Consider the following 16,444-nt stretch of genomic DNA (forward strand, 5'->3'; position numbering starts at 1 on the left):
AAAATGTTTTAGCTTTTGTGGTCTAAATACATGCATATATACATGCATGTATATATGTGCATACACACATATAGATACATATATACATACCTACACATGGATACATTTATACATACATACATATATATGAAATTTCAACAGGCTATGCATTCATTCAAGTTGTTTGATGGAACTTCCCAGATATATATGTATACACACACACGTGCGTAAACACACATATATTTTTATTTAAGCAAGAGGAAAATTCATGTTGAAGTCATAAAAAATGAAATGTCCTAAAAGAGGTTCATAAAAATGATACTTGACATCAAAAGTATTTATCTTCTTTCTTATTCCGGAGATGTAGTGTATTCTGATTTCTTTTTCCTTTCAATATGTTTGTCAAAGAATTACATGGTGCTATTTTTGAGATATATAGGTTTTGGTTTAGTGAGTAATAAAAATAGGGCTCCTGATGCCATTTCATTCATTTTTAATGTGTTTTATTGTGACTTTTAGGTTATATAAATCATATAAATATTCTCAGCATTCACTGCAATATATTTTTTTTCAGATTTGATACAAGGATATACATTATGAGATTTTTTTTGATGTTCAATTAGTTCTAAAAGTAAAAAGTTGTAGCAAAGTTCTTTTTCTCTTTTCTAGAAACAAGATAAGTCCCTTGAAGATTTCAGAAAAGAAATTCTGTAATCTATATATGACTTTATTGCCTCAGGATATTGTTTTTTATAGATTGTTACAAGAAAATTTTTGTCTTGAGCTTAGTGGGAATAAAAAACACATGGCTATTATTCCATTTGTAATGAACCCTTAAATATAATAGTGATTGTGTTAGTTTTGGCCTTTCCATCTTAATTTAGTTTAATTTCACGATTTATTTTCTAAGTCTAAATTTTAGTATCGTATAATTGCATTTAGTCACACTGTTATATCTAGGTAAATAGAAATTATCTTCTGAGGGGACAAATTTTAATTGGTAAAAATAATTGTGCTTTATTTCCTAGTTGCCCACTATATGAACCATATATGAACTATATATATGAGAAATGGTTCACATATATGTATATGATATATATGTGTATATATATGAAATGGTTCATATAGATGTATATGATATATATGTGTATATATATGTATATATATGAAATGGTTCATATATATATATGAAATGGAATATAAGTCTTTCAACATAGGTTAAAGCAGTCTGGCACTGTGGAGGTCTTAAAATGCCCTCCCACCAAAATTTAATGTCCTAATCCCTGGAACTATCAAACATTTACTTTTGTGGCAAATACTTTGCAGATATGATTAAATTAAAGACCCTGAGATGTAAGAATGGTCCTATATTGTTTATGTGGGCTCTAAATGCCATCAAAAATGTCTTTTGAGATGTTGAGGGAGATTTGACACAGACAGGACAGGAAGAAACAATGTGAAGACAAAGGCAGAGACTGGGTGATATGGCCCCACGTCAAGAAATGGCAGAAACGCCCTCCCCTAGGGCCTCCGGAGCGAGCACAGCCCTACTGACGCTTTGCTTTTGGCGCAGTGATACTGAGTTCAGACTTCTGCCTTCCAGAACTGTGGAAGAATACACTTCCGCTTTTTCAGTCACCAGGAATGTGGTGATTTGTTAGAGCAGCAAGACGAACTAATACAAATTCTCTCTAGATTTGATTTGAAAATACGTGTTGCAAGTAAAAATGTGGTGGCAAGTGGGCTCAGCTATACTGGAATCTATAGTTTTTAAGAAGAGCAAAAGCAGAATGCCAAAGACAGATCACCCCTACCAATATCAATATCTTCCCAGGATTCATTTCTAGTAAGGTTTTGGATATGTTTCTGACACCAAGCTGTAATAACATTTCACTACCTATATTCCAAACTTGTTTCTTTTTTTTTACATTTTTATTAACTTTGTGAAATCCTAAAATTGTTTAATTCAAATTTTTATTAATTTATTCACTGAAGTCCATTTCTGTTTGCTGTAGTAATAATACACACACACACGTTTTGCACTTATACACCAATGATCTGACATATCTTTCAAATAAGGTAGATCTACTGCCTTCTGAACATTGGTAATAAGATGAAACATATATTCTGAACGTTTGTTATGTACCAACTATTGTAATTATTAATTCCATGTACTTTCCAATATAAATTTGACCATAATAACTATTAGCTGCACTTACTTAGTATTAATTATTAGAAACAAATCTCTGAAGTGCTGATTGTCATGTCCAATGTTAAAGTGATGGTAATTGGTAGATTTGGCACCTAAATTATTCCTAACATTTGTGGATTTTTATTTATGCCAGCACTATCTTAAGAGAAGAACATAAACAAAAGTAAAAAATGTTTTCATAATTAGAAACATAGCCTCACAACCTGAACAAGGGATTTTTGTGCTATTTTTGATACTTTTTTTTTCTTAATCCAAGTATCTTTGTAATTGCTTCAGTCACAACAATTAATTGTGTATAACACAGAGACATAACACAGAGATATAACACTATATATATAGCTTGAAAAAGGCTTGCAAAGGTCATAGTTCCAAAATACAGTCTCATTAAGAGATAAGAGACTGAGATTTCACTGGAACATAATAAACCCAAACCTTACCATCATATGAATAGGGCTTCAGTATAATGAATTAGATTACAGATGAAAGTACTGCAATACGGCTCGGTGAGGTGGCTCACACCTGTAGTCCCAGCACTTTGGGAGACCAAGGTGGGCAAATCATGAGGTCAAGAGATCAAGACCATCCTGGACAATGTGGTGAAACTCCATCTCTACTAAAAATACAAAAATTAGCTGAGTGCGATGGTGTGTGCCTGTAGTCCCAGCTACTTGGGAGGCTGAGGCAGAAGAATCACTTGAACCCAGGAGGTGGAGGTTGCGGGGACCCAAGATCATGCCACTGCACTGCAGCCTGGAGACAGAGCAAGAGTCTGTCTAAAATAAATAAACAAACAAACAAACAAATAAATAAATAAATACTGCAACATACAGATGCTTTAAAAGGAAGAGTTAACAGTGAAGCCCAGTGTCAAGGGAAGAGGCATAAACAAACAAAGAAAACAAAGGGTATTAGAGGATCTTGAAGGTTTTGGTACTCATAGCTAAAACACAAATTAAACACAGTACAACTCTTAGTCAAATTAACAAAATCCCCACACCAAAGGTCTGTCTCAGTCATATAATCTAATAGAAAACGTCTGGATTTCAACATTTGAAATGTTGACCAGGCTGCTCTCAATCTCCTGGTCTCAGGTGATCTGCCTGCCTTGGCCTCTCAAAGTGCTGGGATTACACGTGTGAGCCACTGTGCCTGGCCTGGATTTCTTTTATTTTTGTCTCTTGCCTGGTAGTGTCTTACAAAGCTATATGTAGTCCTAATATTATATCAAAGTAATGTAGTATGATCCAAACTATATATGAATGTATGTGCATACACACAATTACTAAAAAAAAGTCCTGAGGGAAATATGCAAAAATTTAACAGTGACTTTACCTGAGTAGAAGAAAAGTGGTTGATTGTACTTTCCTTATTTATGTTTTTTTCCTATGTTCAAAAACATCTAAAGACAATTATTATCTTCCTAATCAGAAAATTAATGAAGAAAATTAATGTAATAATATTTATTCATTTGTGAATTTGACTATATTTGAATATCTGATTTAAAATCATAAAGAAGGGCTTTCTATAAGCTTATTTTGATTCATTTTAATGCATTCATTGTATTTTTATAAAATTACTTGCTTCCCACAAAATATATATTAATGATCCTGATATATGCATAATGGTTATTTTGTGCATAAGGAATATGTCATGCCACTGACATGACACAATTTTAAGAGTTGTTAATAACTACACACAAGTGTATGTCAATAAATCAGAATTCTATATTTGAAATGAAAAAAATACTCCAGTTTAATATACATTTTAGCCCATTTCTCAAATGGCATTTTTCTTCTGCCTTAAATTTTCTTTAGGCCAAGAAAATTGTGCTAAAACCTGGGTTGAGTTCATAACAACGAAGCTTGTGATTCTGAGTTCATCCGGAAAACCATGTTTGGAAATGGCCATCATGAAAGCATTGAAAGGCTGAGCATGCAAATAATTGAATTGCAAGCATATACCAGAAATCACACACACACACACACACACAATGCATAGAGAGAAAATATTTAGGTAATAATAGTAAAATGAGAAGGTACATTTAAATTCCAGGAGAGACTGTAATAATCTCTATGGCATGTCAGTTTCTTTAGTAGATAAGGGTCACATACTATCACTATTCATTTTAAATAATAATTTTATCCTGAATACTCATATGAAACATGCTCAATCAGACACTGATTTCTTATTAATACCTCACAGTCAATATCAAGTGTGAAGTGTGTAACTCCCAACCCCCGCCGCTTACCCTAGTTACACACCGATGACTTGACCCAAAGAGCCAAGTCAATGACCCTAGAGGACTAGCAGGCTACTCTTTAAGAGTAAGAAATAAAATATATTTTCTTTGCTTATAAGAGGATAGATGTAATTCTTCCTTTTCTTGCCTGAAAGGGTTTCCTCCTTACTGTAGTTCTTGGATTTGCTAATGTCTCTTCAGGAGCACCTTGGGAGCTTACTCTAGAGACTTTGTCTGGCACTGGAACCAATTTGCCCTCTCAAAGAGATAAGAGGAGTTTTATTATTCTTTAGGATCTGAGCAATTATCTGAAGCAATGATTACAGACCTAATTCTGGTGGTTACGTGAAGAATCTCAGGAGGCTGAGACTTTTACCCGAGCCTTGAAAAATCCGAGAACCTTTAATTTCTTACAACTATATTACTTATATCTATCTCATTTAATTCACCAGAATCATCTCTTTCAAATTCACTGCTTTTGAACTTTTCCAGTAATTTAGGTCATTTGTCCACTTCAAAGTCATGTTATCTGAATTTGTCTCTTTACTTCATTGACACTTCATATAGTCCTCGTACTTCCCCTGAATACCCTAGTTGGCTCTAGGGTATTGACAAGTTTTAGGTACAATGACAAAATACACAGATGCGATTGTGTTGATTGCTTCACTTCAAAAAACCCACACCTTTCTTCTTATTTTTTATGATTTTAAGATTGATCAGTGTGCTCAGGAGGTGACAGTGAATGGTTTCAACTACGAATAATCATTGTCTGAGTCAAGTATTCATTAGAGTTTGCAGCTGGTTACTTGACTAATTATGTTGTTTCTTCCGCAGTTATCAGCTATACACACACATGCAGGTATACATAAAATGAAAAAGTTTCTAAGGTCATTTTTTCCTCGGAAATTCATGGCAATGTTTGTGAGTGCCCTGGTTACTGCGGTGAGTGCCTGTAATAGCATCTAGAAGTGGTAGTAGGTGGAGGCAGCACTGATGAAGATCCAGAGAAAACAAGCAGAATTCACACTGTCTTTCTTCTCCTACTGTTTTCTCCCTGTGCTGCCAGTGACTCCTTTCCCATTCTGCTGCCCTTAGCCTTCAAATATCAATGAAAGAGAAGTTTCCATACCTTTTTGTTTTATTTTCATAGTTTCCTCTGCTATTTCTTGTATGCCATGATGTGTTCTTCTATAGAACTTTCAGAATTGACCTTTTTGAAGAAAGCCGTAAACTTGTGCTGAGTCTCTGAGAAATAAGAAATTTCAAATAACATAAGAAAATATATTACTTAGGTTACACAGCCACTAACGTTTGGGAAAGTCAAATCAGACTGATGAGTGGACCATCTGACAGATATTCTAAGAGAGAAAATAGACTTAACAGTCAAAATTTAATTATTTGTGTTTTTGACACTTGACTGTGACAGGTACGTATAAAAATGTATATTTTTTTTGATTTTTTAAATATAGGGATGGGAATGAGATATGCAATTGATCATAATTGAAGCCGATTCCACAAGAGTAGGGATGCATAAACCAAAGAGAAAAAATGAGTGAAGAACACAATCTCTGGTTGCCCTTATATCAGGGAGGAGGAAATGAAGCCAAGAGAGAATAATCATGAGGCACGAAAATGTGAGGATATGTAAAAACTGCTGGTATGTTGTTGCAGTTGTGACTCAGATTAAGAAGTAATGATATTCTGAATAACATTCAAGTTAGATTATATCCTTAATTACACGAACAGATTTGAAATTAATTCACTTGGAAAAAAAACTAATAACAATAAACTATTATGACCAAATTTACAAAATACTATTAAATAGCTAATCATGTAGGCATAGTTATCTAAACATGTAGCACATTTTCAGTACAAAATTAACATCTCAAGGGAATGCTATTCAATGATAATATAGCATAGTATTTCAAAGCCTTCACATATACTCAAATTTGAAAGTATAGATAACTACATTCACTAAGAAATACTGTTAGATGTTACTAATTAGCAAGTTATTTTGACAGGTTTTATGCTACCAACTGTTTTGGGACACTCTTTGCTTTATGCTCCAGAAACTATTTAGCATGATGAATTCAAATAGTACCCTGAACTTGCATATTTTTTTTTCCCTTTAAAGTACGTCTCATGAACTAAAAGCAGTGGGTATCTTGTACAATCTAATCCATTTTTAATTTTCCTGTCAGCTTTTTTTTCTAGAAGTGGTGAGAAAATATACTACATATAGTTAATATACTTCTCTTCAAGTTTTGTAAAAAACATCATAAAACTCCTAGTATTTAAGCTCAGTGTTTTTAAAAGTACACTGACTCTTTTAAGTCATTGGGGGAACATTTAGTGCAGTAGAGCAGTAATTCAATGAATTTCAGGCACTAGTGACTTAATGTAGTTAGTACAGTGTAATTTACACTCAGGGAGTAGTTTATACACCTGGAAGGATCTAAGCCATTGCCTACTTAATTGACATGATTTTTTAAAGAGAGATGGAGCACCCTAATATTTACATGAAAAGAAAATTGGGATGAAATTACCTCTTCAAGGTCAGAGAAAAAATTAATTACTGAAGTAAGACTTGTAATTTTGTTCTCATTCTCAGTATTCTACTTTGAAAATCCTGGTAGTATCATTATCGTGATGTGAACCTATTTGAGTATAACTATGGACTGTGTTTAGGAAGTGCTTTCAAAGGACTTAGGTTAATGTTGTATACAGCCCTAAAGTTACACAGTGTGTTTGCTGTCTATGTAAGGGTCAAATGATAAAGTCCACAAGTTATGCAAATATCACAGTCAAGTTAACCTTGAACAAAGTCTTTGAGACCTGCCACTAAAGACGTGCCACTAGTATGATTCCTCTCAGGAATCCAACATAGTCATTTCGTTTTTTCATATTAAAATATGTTTTTCTTCTCTTGAACACAATCTCTGGTACACTCATGAGATGTAATATCAATCTTTTTAGTGGCATCTCTCAAAAAGATTGTTTTATACCAGGTGAAAAACTGGGCTTAATTTTAGGAACTGTGAAAACACTAGCATCATCCTCAGTGTGGTGTGTTCCAACTCTGACATTCAAGGAGAACTGCAATCAAATGAGGGTAAAGAGGTTTCAAATATCTTATTTAATATGCATAAAATGTAATCGCCCATTTAAATTCATCTCTATATTTGCCTCTTGACACATACACATGTGCACACACAAATGTGCATACACACATACATTCCTAAGATAAATAGATGAAAGCACATAATGACTTCCATGTATAATTAACTCCACTATGATACTATATGACAATACATTTCAGGATGCGAAACTGAGTACACCATAATTATTGAAAATAAGACTAACATAAACCTTAAACCCCCAAACAACAAATAAAACTATAAATTCTGCTTTAACTTAAGATGTAAAAAAAACATGAGAATGTCAGTCCTTTTACAACAAAGAGAAAAAGACAAAAATATCTTCAAAATAATAATATTTTCTGAGCCAAAGGTTGATGATTGCAAGGATATCATTTGAACTAAATTTCAAGATCTGACAAGCCCCTCCAAATACACATGGGCCAAATAAAATGTCTTATTTTTGTCAGAGTGGTACCAAACTTTGTCATAAAAACTAAAAAGAAAATAGCTGAAGTTTTCCGTATTCTTAAAACCTGAGCATCCAGGCATGGTGGCTCTTGCTTGTCATCCCAGCACTTTGGAAGGCTGAGGCAGGCGTTTCGTTTGAGGCCAGAAGTTTTAAACCAGGGCAACATGTTGAAAACCCACTTCTAAAAAAAAAAAAAAAAAAAAAAAAAAAAAAATTAGCTGGATGTCGTGGCAGACGTACATCTGGAGTAACAGTTACCCAGGAGGCTGACATGGGAGGATCAACTGAGCCCCAGAGGTTGAGGCTGCAGTGAGCTGAGACTGTGCCACTGTATTCCAGCTGGGGTGGCAGTTTGACCCTGTCTTGAAAACACACACAAAAAACAAACAAATAAAAATCTGCGCATGAGTTGTAGAGACAGTATGGAATGCCCAGCAGTCACAGGCACACCTGGAGCCCACACTCACTCAGTAGCTCTTTCCTACAGGTCTTGATGATGGTAGTAGTCACCAAAAAAGGCCAAGAACAAAGCAGGCAGCTTGAGAAAGCCACCTTTTGTGGTACACTGAAACAACTGTCTGCTCCTCAGGCTCTTCTCATACAGCGGTAAAACTAAAAGCCACTTTGAGAGAAACATAAAATATTAGTGGTCTGGATCTCTGACAAAGATACACAGCTGCTGAGGGAAGGGCAGTGGAAGAGCTACCTGCTCCTAGAGATGGGGAAGAAAACATCCCTGCGCCACCACAAGTGTTTCAACAAATAACAGCAAGTAAGCTACTTCCCATGGAAGAAGGGACAGAAAACCCTATTTCCAGGCAAACGTTCATTGGGGGAGAATTTAAAGCAAAACCTACCTGATCCAATGAAAGATGTAGTGAAATTAATCAGATCCAGGATCCTGCATTATGTAAATCAGAAGTCCTTTATCTCTAGAGGGAGGGCAGGACATTCTGTCCCACAGAAGATGTTCATAAACACAAGGAAATATAATACCCCAGGGTTCTGGAGAATGAACAGGATCATTGACAAAGTCCCAGTCTCAACATCAGGCACACAGAACCTTCCAGAACCTGAGTTGGAGAAGGCAAATCAGAACATTAATTCACCCAACAACAAGCTTCATGCTAGATAACAAGAAATAACAGGATGCTACTGAGGAAAAGAAAAATGCATAAGAACACAGAGGCAAATTTCCTTGATTTTAGACCCCCACAGAGATTATAAAATAGCACCAGAAATTCCCAGATGTTAGATCTGTCAGAAAGGCATTTTAGTTTATGTAGGTATGATGAAGATGTTAAAGGATCTAGTGAAAAACTTGGAAACAGATGGACATTTGGGTTGACTCCAGGTCTTTGCTATTGTGAATAGTGCCGCAATGAACATACGTGTGCATGTGTCTTTATAGCAGCATGATTTATAATCCTTTGGGTATATACCCAGTAATGGGATGGCTGGGTCATATGGTACATCTAGTTCTAGATCCTTGAGGAATCGCCATACTGTTTTCCATAATGGTTGAACTAGTTTACAATCCCACCAACAGTGTAAAAGTGTTCCTATTTCTCCACATCCTCTCCAGCACCTGTTGTTTCCTGACTTTTTAATGATTGCCATTCTAACTGGTGTGAGATGGTATCTCATTGTGGTTTTGATTTGCATTTCTCTGATGGCCAGTGATGATGAGCATTTTTTCATGTGTCTGTTGGCTGTATGAATGTCTTCTTTTGAGAAATGTCTGTTCATATCCTTTGCCCACTTTTTGATGGGGTTGTTTGTTTTTTTCTTGTAAATTTGTTTGAGTTCTTTGTAGGTTCTGGATATTAGCCCTTTGTCAGATGAGTAGTTTGCAAAAATTTTCTCCCATTCTGTAGGTTGCCTGTTCACTCTGATGGTAGTTTCTTTTGCTGTGCAGAAGCTTTTTAGTTTAATGAGATCCCATTTGTCAATTTTGGCTTTTGCTGCCGTTGCTTTTGGTGTTTTAGACATGAAGTCTTTGCCCATGCCTATGTCCTGAATGGTACTACCTAGGTTTTCCTCTAGGGTTTTAATGGTATTAGGTCTAACATTTAAGTCTCTAATCCATCTTGAATTAATTTTCGTATAAGGAGTAAGGAAAGGATCCAGTTTCAGCTTTCTACTTATGGCTAGCCAATTATCCCAGCACCATTTATTAAATAGGGAATCCTTTCCCCATTTCTTGTTTCTCTCAGGTTTGTCAAAGATCAGATGGCTGTAGATGTGTGGTATTATTTCTGAGGACTCTGTTCTGTTCCATTGGTCTATATCTCTGTTTTGGTACCAGTACCATGCTGTTTTGGTTACTGTAGCCTTGTAGTATAGTTTGAAGTCAGGTAGCGTGATGCCTCCAGCTTTGTTCTTTTGATTTAGGATTGTCTTGGAGATGCGGGCTCTTTTTTGGTTCCATATGAACTTTAAAGCAGTTCTTTCCAATTCTGTGAAGAAACTCATTGGTAGCTTGATGGGGATGGCATTGAATCTATAAATAACCTTGGGCAGTATGGCCATTTTCATGATATTGATTCTTCCTATCCATGAGCCTGGTATGTTCTTCCATTTGTTTGTGTCCTCTTTTATTTCACTGAGCAGTGGTTTGTAGTTCTCCTTGAAGAGGTCCTTTACATCCCTTGTAAGTTGGATTCCTAGGTATTTTATTCTCTTTGAAGCAATTGTGAATGGAAGTTCAAGACTGGATTAAAAAAATGTGGCACATATACACCATGGAATACTATGCAGCCATAAAAAAGGATGAGTTTGTGTCCTTTGTAGGGACATGGATGCACTGGAAACCATCATTCTTAGCAAACTATCACAAGAACAGAAAACCAAACCACGCATGTTCTCACTCATAGGTGGGAACTGAACAATGAGATCACTTGGACTCGGGAAGGGGGACATCACACGCCAGGGCCTATTAAGCGGAGGGGGGAGGGGGGAGGGATTGCATTGGGAGTTATACCTGATGTAAATGACGAGTAGTTGGGTGCTGACGAGTTGATGGGTGTAGCACAGCAACATGGCACAAGTATACATATGTAACAAACCTGCACGTTATGCACATGTACCCTAGAACTTAAAGTATAATAATAATTAAAAAAAAAAAAAAAAAAAAGAAAGGAGTAGGGGCTGGGCACGGTGGCTCACGTCTGTAATCCCACCACTTTGGGAGGCTGAAGCAAGCGGATCACGAGGTCAGGAGTTCGAGACCAGCCTGGCCAATATGGTGAAACCTTGTTTCTACTAAAAATACAAAAATTAGCCAGGTGTGGTGGCGTGTGCCTGTAGTCCCAGCTACTCGGGAGGCTGAGGCAGAAGAATCGCTTGAACCCGGAAGGCGGAGGTTGCAGTGAGCCGAGATTGTGCCACTGCACTCCAGCCTGGGTGACAGAGCTTCTGTTTCAAAAAAAAAAAAAAAAAAAAAAAAGAAAAGAAAAAAAGAAAAAGAAAGGAGTGGGAAGCAAAGAAACTTCTGCACTCAGTTGTCCACAAGATGTACTGTTTATACAGTTGCAATGAAATTTTCTTTACTCAGGGGTAAATGCATTTTGCATACTTCTATACTTTAAAATTATTTTTGCCCCCATTTTGTCAATTGCTAATGCCAAGCACCTCCTAATTTTATTAATACTCATCAATTTTAACAGTGGAACTGACCAGATATAGTTTATTAAAATATGTTCATTATTAACAATTTTACCTCAGTTTTATAAAAACTGTAAATACATCAAAAACTGTTACAGTGTCATGAGATTGCAAATATTGCCTTATAAAATTATAAAGAAGTCAAATTGTTTAGTAAAAACTATGAAATATCTTTAAAAAAAAAAGAAAAACTTGGAAACAGACATGGACAGACGGGAAATTTCAGTGAGACATTGGAATCTCTAACATAAAGGGCTAAATATGAAATCTAGATAATATACTCTATTACACAAAAATCTAGAGGGTATCACAGAAAAATAATGCCTTCAAGAGTTTATAAACAGACTAAAATCCAAAAATGAAATAATAAATCAATAGAAATTAATAGGTCAGTAATAATGATAGAAACTCAAAACAAAGATGCAGAAGAATGAACAAAAGAGAAAAGAAAATCTAGGAGCTTTGGGAACATGTTGCATATATTTGGAATGCCAAACAGAGAAGAAAGGAAAGAAGTGTAGAAGAATTATTTGAAGAAATGATGACTATATATTTTTTCAAATTTAATATGAGGCAGCAAACCACAAATGAAAAAGATCCAGTGAACACCAAGCAAATAATAATTTTAAAAAATTACATCTTAGTTGAGTTGCTTAAAACTAAGCATGAAGAAAATATCTTAAAAGCAATTGAAAGGAAAAAGGAAACTACATATACAGAAACAGATATAAGAATATTACAGATTTTTCATGTAAAGTTTTGGAAGCTGGAAGAAGCTTTCTTCTTTAATACACTGAAGAACTTCTTTAATGTACTGAAAGTCAAATTTTTGAATCTAGAATTCTATATTTATCTAAAATATCTTTTTCAAAAGACATAGAAAAATATGGGCTTTCTTCAGAGAACAAAAGCTGAGAGATTCCATTGTTAGCAGACCTGCAATGCAAAGTGACTTAAGCAGTGTGGTTTAGGCCAAAGAAAAAAATGATGCATGATGAAAATGTGACCTATGCAAAGAAATGAATAAAGTTGCATCTGGGGTCAAAATAAGGGAAGATAGAAAATACGATTTATTATATTTCTTATATCTTTAAATGATAATACACTGTCTGAAATAGTAGTGACATATTGTGGAGTTAAAAAACATTTTAATAACACACTTTGGGAGTTATATGTGAAACCAAACCGTATGACAAAAATGTCACAAAGAATGAAGGGTGGAAATGGTAGTACAATGTTTTATACTATAGTTCAAATAGCACAATATTATTTTTAAATAGGCTGTGATATGTTACAGAGATGTAACACAGAGCAAACACTTACAAAATAAAATAAATTAGTTTAAACACTAATCCACTAGTGGAGATAAAATATAGCAATTAAACCAAAAATATGTGGAAGAGAAAGAAAAAAAGAACAGGTAGTATATTTAATCTCAATAGTATTGATAACTAAATTAAATGTTCGTGGATTAAAGACCACTTTTAAGAGGCAAAAGTTGTCAAGTTAGATTAGGCAAATAAAAAAGACCCAGTCCTCAGGAAAACCTTTTTAAATTTTATTTCATGTGTGTATTTTTTATGTATATATTTTCTTTTTTGTCTTGTCTGCCAAAAATGACCAGAAACTAGCCTTCAGCATTATTAAATTCATATATATAACTATGTATATAACTATGTATATTTAACTTTTTTTGAGTTATACATTCAGGGGGATACATGTGCTGGTTTGTAACATGAATAGAGTTTGTATTGGTGAGGTTTAGACTTCTAGTGTGTTCATCATCCTAACATTGAACAGTGTATCCAAGAGGTAAATTTTTAACACAACCCCACTTCCTACCCTTTCTCCTCCCCCTTGTATATTATTTAAATCTTTATGTCCATGTGTACTCATTGTTGAGCACCCCTTTACAAGGGAGAATTTTAGTAAAAGCAACAAGTTGGAATGTATCTGTTATTATAACGATTTTTCCTAGGAGCTGTATCCTTCACTATTATCACTGTGTACAAAATCATAAATGACTTGTTAAAATGCGTATAAAATTAAGAATAAATCCTTCTGCATTTTTTGTCAGTTAAGGCAGATCAAACTCCCTTGAACATAGTAACTGTTCAAAAATGGCTATTATACATCATTAGTCTTGGTTCATATTCAAGGAAACTAAAGTTTAATATGTACGTAATACCTAAGGTCAAACAATAAACATGGTATGACTCTGAACTTCCCTTTTTATTAGACCAAAATGTTATTTTACTTAGGTGGAAGACCAGGTACAGTACAGATTTTAAAACAGAGGCATGATAAAGGTTACAATTTCTAACTTTTTTAAACAAATGTCTTTATTAGGACAAGGTGAACATTTTTACAAGTGCCAATTATTTGTCTTATGCCCATAAATTACTAGAGTTGAACTTCAACAGAGTCATGAGAGTTTTTCTGAAAAATTAACATTTATAAGTAGGAAATAGTATAATACAGAACTTCAAAAATAGGACAGAATACTGTTCCCAGCTGTGATGGTTAATTTTAAATGTCAACTTGACTGGATTAAGGGGTACCTAGAGAATTGGTAAAGCATTGATACTGGGTGTGTCTGTGAGAGTGTTTCTAAGGGAGATTGGCATGTGAATCACTGGATGGATTGGAGAAGATCCACCTTCAGTGTGGGTGGGCACCATGCAATAGACTAGGGGCCCAGCTAGAAAAAAAAAAAAAAAAAAAGCAAAGGAAAGGATTTTTTTTTTTCTCCTTGAGCTGGAACACACACTTCTTCTCCTGCCCTTGAATATCATGAACCCAGGCCCTTCAGCCTTCAGACTCCAGAAATTACACTAGAACCACCCTCCATGTTCACTCCCACCCCCTGTGATTTTTAGGCCTTTAGCTTTGGACTGAGAGTTGTACCATTAGCATCCCTTGTTCTAAGGCTTTCTGACTTGGACTGAGCCAAGCCACCAGCATCCCAGAGTCTCCAGCTTGCTGATGGCCTGTTATGGGACTTCTCTGCCACCACAATCATGTGACCCAATTTCCCTAACAAATCCCCTCTCATCTATCTCTGTCCCTATCTATCTATCTATCTATCTATCTATCTATCTATCTATCTATCTATCTGTCTATCTATCTAATCTGTCTGTGTATCCTATTGGTTCTGTGTATCTGAGGAACCCTGACTAATATACAAAAAATGTGTTTTTATAAGTACTATATTAAATTACTGATTTACCTCTCTCAATAACCATCTGCCATTGTTTTGAGAACTAATTTCTTTTACACACTTTTCTATTAATGATAGTCTTGCAGCTATTAAATAAATTTAACGGTAGTAATATTTGACTCTTTTCTATTGAATTAGCCTTCACATAGACTCTTTATCCTTTAAAGTATTCTATTTCCAGGATCTCTAATTAGACATTCCAGTCTATGACCACAGCTTTTAATTGTCTTACATCCCCTCCCACCTCCCCAACACTTAGTGACCTAATGCTGTACCTAAAATGATCTCTGTTCCAAATGTCCTGCTTAACAGAATCTAAAAACATTTATTTGATTCTGATACACTCTGAAAATAAACTCTCTTAATTCATTATAAAACCACTTAAAATATCATTCTGCACATTCTGATTTCTATTTATCAACTACTATGCAATTTTCAACTCATTGTATTCTAGTTTCTGCTTTGCTACATTATTGAAATTAACTTTCTGAGGGTACTCATTTATTTCTTAATTATTTCTACATTGTCCATGTCTGAAGGCATTGTGAAACAAAGAGAATGTGATGTCACCGATTAATATAGATCTAAATATTGGAGTTATGAAAATAGATAGGTAATCTGTTATAAAAAAAAAAGAAGTTTTTTAAAATGGTGTTTCCAAATGAGTCACTATATAAATAACATTTTAATTACTATTGACCTAAATGTTTTTTATTACTTGTAAGGAGAGAAAAAATAGGTGGCAGTGCAGATTCAATTATCTTTGAGAAGATTCAGAATCAAATGTGTTAAATTTAATTAAAAGGTTAAATAATACATGAATTAAACAAATTCAAAGGTACCTAGAGATGGTTTAGGTCAATTAAATTTTACCTTGGAGAAATATTTGCCAACAGAGGAACTAAGGAATATACAAGTAGTTGCCTCAAATGTGAAAATAAATAGATGAATTATACAGTCATCCCTCAGTATATGGGGTATTGGTTCCAGGACCCCCACATATACCAAACCTGTGCATACTCAATTCCTAGAGTAAGCCCTGATAAACCTGCATATAAGAAAAGTCTGCCCTCCATGTCTGAGGGTTTCACATCCCACAAATACTGTCATCACATAAGGTAAATAATATCAAATTTAGGTATCGCAACCAGCAAAAAGGTCCCTAAGTGTAGTTGTATGCCCTCAGGGGTGAAAAAGATGATCCACTGGAGAAGTGAAAACATTTATTAGAAATTCTATGCTTTTATGTAGAAATTTAAAAGAAAATAAGTCCAGCATCCTATGTTACAGATATTAGCAATACAAGATACTTAACAGATACACACATCTGTACTTATCTATACCTATATGTACTGATGTCCATATCTATTTATCTAGCAACTAGCTTTCTATAAATATAACTTTAGTTTCTTACTAAATAGTGGTTGTCAATATTGTCTTTATTTATTTTCTCATAAATTTCAGAGTTTTCTTAAAAACTGCAATTTATCTGTGACTGTCACATAGTTATACAGATTAT

The 16,444-nt window shown here is 34.6% G+C and overlaps 1 long non-coding RNA gene across 1 annotated transcript in view; it reads right to left on the reverse strand.

The window, feature by feature from the left end:
- LOC135971030 (uncharacterized) overlaps positions 1–16,444 on the reverse strand; it is a 328,545-nt gene that overhangs the window by 39,295 nt on the left and 272,806 nt on the right. The window contains exons 4-5 of the long non-coding RNA XR_010587055.1: positions 8,897–9,112; positions 5,560–5,675 (exon numbers count right to left, since the gene is read on the reverse strand). This is a non-coding gene — a long non-coding RNA (uncharacterized lncRNA). The remainder of the gene's footprint in view (positions 1–5,559; positions 5,676–8,896; positions 9,113–16,444) is intronic.

Source organism: Macaca fascicularis, chromosome 5 (genome assembly GCF_037993035.2).
Source record: "Macaca fascicularis isolate 582-1 chromosome 5, T2T-MFA8v1.1".
NCBI lineage: Eukaryota > Metazoa > Chordata > Mammalia > Primates > Cercopithecidae > Macaca > Macaca fascicularis.